The sequence below is a fragment of the Thalassophryne amazonica genome, chromosome 3 (genome assembly GCF_902500255.1).
Source record: "Thalassophryne amazonica chromosome 3, fThaAma1.1, whole genome shotgun sequence".
In the NCBI taxonomy this organism is placed as follows: domain Eukaryota; kingdom Metazoa; phylum Chordata; class Actinopteri; order Batrachoidiformes; family Batrachoididae; genus Thalassophryne; species Thalassophryne amazonica.
This window is the reverse complement of record NC_047105.1, coordinates 76,298,930-76,305,245: the sequence shown is the minus strand read 5'-3', so window position 1 is coordinate 76,305,245 and position 6,316 is coordinate 76,298,930.

The following is a 6,316-nucleotide window of genomic DNA, read 5'->3' as shown; positions in this document are numbered from 1 at the left end:
ATGTATCTGCTGTAGCAGGTGAAACATTAGCATCCCCTTGGGCTTCTCTAGCTGCTGGATCCTCAACAATGAGACACCTGCATGCTGAAAGAGGCCAAGGAGACATCCATGTTTCACCTGGCTGGGGCATAAAAACTGTTGAGGTTGATGTTGCTTCACAAAGCAAGTGATACTTCTCATCTGAGTCTCCTTATGCAACAATTTGACACATTCATTCCAGCAGTGCCCAAGGATCTTACCTAAGACATTAGTTGTCATTTAAATCACTGGTTAGTGACCAAGTCTCACAACAATTTAGTAAGACAGGAAAAAACCAGGACTATGTGGACCTTTGTTCTCTTGCAAAGGTATCAACATCATGAAACGCCTGTCAGCAACCTTTTATCTCAGCTCTTCTTATATCCCTGTCAGACATAGACAGAATCATGCAGAATGGTGTCAGAATTATGAATAGGCGCACATCCGAAAAGTGTTGGATTTCAGTTCCAAAACGTTCTGACAGCCATCTGTGGAAGTCCACACAGTTGGTCAAAATCGGCTGGTGGCCCCAAGCATGATGCAGATGTTCAAAACCCTCCGGGCGCCGTTGAGATGGGACACCTATCTGACGGGGGTCCCATGTGCAGTCTGAGGACCATCTGACTGCAATTTACATATTCTGATGCCGGAAAAATGGGATCCGAAATGATTTGAGCTAGATCTGGCAGGTATGCCTGCCGGTATGACCTGCATGTGTCATGTATAATAATGTCCACCAACCCCAAGAGCACATGAATCTCACTTCCAACAGCGATCTAGGAGTGTTTCACAGCACAGAGGTGGATGCGAAGCCGGGACAGCAGCTCGGAGTTAAAATCCTCTCACCTAAAATAAAACAATCAATCCCATGTGATAATCCAACCATTGCGGTGCCCAGAGCTGCGTAGTGCTCCTGAAGTGAGCAAACATGAAAAAGAAAGTTCCCTGGAAAGGCGCTCCGTCTGATGTAGGGGACAGCATGGCCCAACGCCAGCAAACTTTGAGCAAAGCTTCCGGGGTTACTAAGCCCGGATGCGCGCGCTTAGTGGCCCATACAGTGTTATGCATGCACACACACACGGCGGAGTGATAATTGCAACCCCACACGTGTGCGCAGAGCGCACGTGTGCGAGGAACACAGCGCTCCAGCCCGTGTTTGCCATCCAGCCATTTGGTCATTGGGCAGTCTTCAGCGCCTTTTATGGCCGTCTGACAGCAGTCTGTATAATCTACCTGTTGTCGACATTCGCTTTGGATGCCGTTGTGCAGGTGTGGACAAGGTACTCTGGATGCATTCTGACAGGGCTGACCACGCCTCTTCCTCCCAACTGCGTCAGATTATGGCAATATTTGCCGTGCCGGGCATGGTTCCAGCACATTTTTGCCACGTGTGACGGGGGCTTTAGACATCTCTCGATCTCAAAGAAAGCATGAATGTCATTGTCATTGCTAAGGAAAGTGAATTCTATGGGTGCTGAATTCAAATATAGCACTAAAATATCGCATTTGTTGTATTACAAAATGGTGGTTTGCAAGAATACTTTTTTTTGCTACTTTTGTGTTCATATTCCTTACTTTAACACACTGGTCTCAACTCATTAGAAGTGCAAAGTTTCTTTGTTTTTAAATACACAGAACAAAAACACTAGGCTGCCTTTTCCATTTGGTGTGTAGCTCATTAATTTTAGGGATACTGAGTATTTTACTGTAAAAGCTACAATGCAGAGGATGAGAAATAAAGATAGACAGATTCAATAACAGGTGAAAATTTTTGTGTTCAGTAGGATAAAAGCATGTGTTGTCAGCCTTCCAAGACCAGTGTTTTCCTCTCCTGCTGAATCAATTCCCAAGTAATAATTTCTCAGGCATATAATTCTGTTCTGTGTGAACATTTTATTTGCAGTTAAAACACAAAACACAAAAACTAAACCCATAATATTTAAAATACTAAATTAGATTTAATGCCAGTTAATAATACTACAATGCACATTTTTTAAAATCACCTTTGTGTAGAAAAAGTTCCCTAAATCAAATGTGATTAGTTACTTCCAGCTCTAAGTTCTATTATGCATTTTATTCACCAACTTTCATCTTTTTAAATAACCTTTGTAAACACATGTCAATATTCATTCATATATAAAGATGTCAATTTAAAGACAAATACAAGCCCTTTGGGTGCAAACAAAACTCAACAATATGCAAATATTACCTTTTATTTGGTTCCACAGGGAAATCTTTTCACAGATTGTTTTAAGAGCAACATTACACATTAATTGTACCTGACAAAATGACAAAGACTAAGGCATTAAAAAAGAGTCACACAAGGTAACAGTTCTTGTTTGTTGTTTCATAAATGTACAAACAATCTTTACTGCTGCTGGTTCTTGCATATTCATCTCCATCTCTTCAATGTATCAAATTTCACATGGGTTCAGTGGTGCACATCAAAATAAATCAATACACAATACAAAACAGCTATCATTTTTAGAGGAAGGCCATTGTGTAGCTGTGGCTCAATTTGGACTATGTATGTTCTATTCCTTAGATGTGGTGGCACTAACAAAAGACAGGAGGATGACGAGGACAGACAGGATTAGGAATGAATGTATCAGAGGGACAGCTCAGATAAGACAGCTTGATGACAAAGTCAGAAAGGCAAGACAGACGGTTTGAACATATGCAAAGGAGGGACTCAGGGTATATACTGGGAAAAGGATGTTGAGAATGCAGCTAAGAGGCAGAAGGAGAAGAGGGAGGCAAAAGAGGAGGTTTATGGGTGTAATGATGGAGGACATGCGAGTGGGTCATGTGACAGAGAGATGCAGAGGACAGGGTGAAGTGGAGACAGATGATCTGCTGTGGCGACCCCTAACGAGAGCACCTGAAGGCACAAATATATATTAGGGCTGTCAATCCATTAAAATAATTAATGATGACCAGTTGACACAGTTAACTCACAACAACTGGATGTAGATGGCAGTATTCATGGCATCTATATCGTCTAAAACATATAGCTGATATTTTCACTTTGTAAAACGACCGACGTGACATTATTTCCAATAACTTGCCCGGAATTAGTTTAAAATATTAAACCATAAGTCAAAACTGTCTACCTGTGCATGACTCCAGTGATATGCCAGCAAGTCTACCCCCCCCCCCCCCGCCCCCTTCCTCTTCCTTTCTCTCTGGTAGTTAGCTCTCCTCTGTGTGCAGAGGATAGAGCTATATCATTCATGCCTGTCTGCTAAAAAACATGTAACAGGTAGGCACTAAAATCTGTAATTTCAGACTTTACAAATGTTTGTAACTGTTAACCTTTGTTCACTATACCCGCAAAAATATTTTCACAGTCTAAAAGTTATCAGAACTAAATTTATCAGAACCTAATTGGTCCACTGATGGTTTTTAAAGTTATCTGAAAAGCTAATCCGCTAATGAAAATGTTAGCTTTGATAATTAGAGGTTAGCGGAACTGTGCCCACCACTATCTAACATTAGGAACTAATCTTTGCTGAGAATTGGACATTTCATCAGGCAGGAAACACGGAAGAAAGGATTTCTAGTACTCTGAAAAAGTTTTAGGCATCCCAGACCTCTAATAAAAGCAGCATTTGATGCTCCCCACCACCCCCTTTTTATTGGCATGTCAACATGAAATCAGTTCAAACTAAAGTAAATATGTGAGCTATATATATTTTGAGTCCATAATAATAATAATAATGTCAATGATAATACATCCATCCTTCCATCCATTTCCTATATCCGCTTACTAATATTAAGGGTCATGGTGGGTTGAAACCTATAGGTACCTTGACACTTGCATGAATTTGAGCTCCACAATGCTGTGAAATTGGTCATGCCATTGTGTCCCACTTTGTCCCGCTTGACACCATGCTATATACGAGGGCTATCAGAAAAGTATCCTACCTTTTTATTTAAAAAAAAAACTATATGGATTTGAATGACGTGCGATTACACCAATCATGTTTGAACCCTCGTGCGCATGTGTGAGTTTTTTCACGTGTGTCGGTGACGTCATTTCCCTGTGGGCAGGCCTTGAGTGAGATGTGGTCCCGCCCTCTCGGCTGAATTCCTTTGTTTCACACGCTGCTCGAGACGGCGCGCGTTGCTTTATCAAAAATTTTTTTGGACATGTGAGGAATATCCGAGTGGACACTATTCGAGAAATTAAGCTGGTTTTCGGTGAAAAGTTTAACGGCTGATGAGAGATTATGGGGTGTTTCTGTCGGTGTAAGGACTTCCCACGGTGCGGGACGTCGCGCAGCGTTTCCAGGCGCCGTCGTCGGCCTGTTTCGACCTGAAAACATTCTAATTTAAGGCTTAATTCACCCAGGACGTCGTGAGAGAACAGAGAAGATTCAGAAGAGGCCGGCATGAGGACTTTATGCGGACATTCCACTGTTTAAGGACATTTTTTAATGAAAGACGTGCGCGCAAATTCGCCGAGTCGTTTCCGTGGCGACTCAGCGAATCTGTGTGCGCCATGACAGGAAAAACACCTCTGTGTTGAAAACCATTTGTAAAATTCAGGCGGCTTTTGATGGCTTTCAACAAGTGAGTAACTGAGAAATTGTTTAACAGCTTGGGCATGTTCCAACTTGCCCGTTAAGGTTTCCAACGGAGGTTTTTCCTGTCGCGACCCCCCGCGGTCGGGTCCGGCCCGACATGCGACTCTGCCCGCATGTTCTTTCATTACAAAATGTCCGTTAACAATGGAATGTCCGAATAAACTCCTCATGCCGACTTCTTCTGAAAGTTCTCTGTTCTCTGACGACTTCCTGGGTCAACAGAGCCTGAAATGTGGAAGTTTTCAACTTGAAACGGCGAGACGCTGCCGCCTCGAAGCACAGATCACCGTCAGGCGCCGTGGGCCGTCCTTAAAGCAACAGTTACAGACCAAAATCTCTCATCAGCCGTTAAAATTTTTTACCGTAAACCAGCTGAATTTATCGAATGGTGTCCACTCAGTTGTGCCTTACAGTTTTGAAAAAATCTGATCAAACAAAGCAGCAGTCTGAGCCATTCCTAAACAATGAAAAAATTGACGAGAGGGTGGGGGACTCCTCACTCAAACACTGCCCATAGGCGAATGACGTAAACTCTCGCATGCCCACGAGGGTTCAAGCATGTCTGATGTAATCACAAGTGATTCAAATCCATATGGTTTTTGAAAAAAATAATAAGGTCGGATACTTTTCTAATAGACCTCGTAAAATAAAGCCTGTGCCATATCATGGAGCTCCACATGGAGCTCTGTGACTTAAGCTCTGTAGCCAATGACTCATTTGCTCTCAGAATTTGGCTGATGACACCATTCTCTCATTGCTCCCAGAATCACAGAGAAATTTTACCTACAGCTACTGGTTGTCTCGTGGTCGTCGTGTGGTGGAGAAGGCATTTGGAGTCTTGTCTCAAAGGTAATTATTTATAATTGTTGCGGTTAGTGTTGCTAGGCTACAGGTAAAGTGTGTACATACTTAAATACACACCTATACACCCACATACTATATAATGGCCCGGTCACACGCCAATTAACGAAGGGCAACAAAGCCCAAACTAAACAAGAAATCTGGACTTTCATTGGCATCGTTTATCCTTCCTTCAGCTTCGTTCCTGCAGCTGGTGTTTCATCAGGATTTTTAAACTGTCAAAAAATTTGAACGAATGCCGCCCGAAAACCTCAATTCATCCATATTTCGTTTTGCTGGAGTTTTTGACGGTTTCTTGTCGTTTGCTTACTTTTTGTAACGTTAGTGTTTAGTTCAACTTTGTTCAACCAGCTGAATGTTTTCACACAGTACAGAAGGCGGTTTGTGAGCGCTCTTGTGGAAGAGAGATGCAGCTCCCACGCGGCAGAGCTGGTGTCTGGTTTGGGACTTCTGCTGCTGCGTGATGTAAAATGGACTGCATTTACAACCCCTGGCAAAAATTATGGAATCACCAGCCTCAGAGGATGTTCATTCAGTTGTTTAATTTTGTAGAAAAAAAAAAGCAGATCACAGACATGACACAAAACTAAAGTCATTTCAAATGGCAACTTTCTGGCTTTAAGAAACACTATAAGAAATCAGGGAAAAAAAATTGTGGCAGTCAGTAACGGTTACTTTTTTAGACCAAGCAGGGGGAAAAAATATGGAATCACTCAATTCTGAGGAAAAAATTATGGGATCATGAAAAACAAAAGAACGCTCCAACACATCACTAGTATTTTGTTGCACCACCTCTGGCTTTTATAACAGCTTGCAGTCTCTGAGGCATGGACTTAATGAGTGACAAA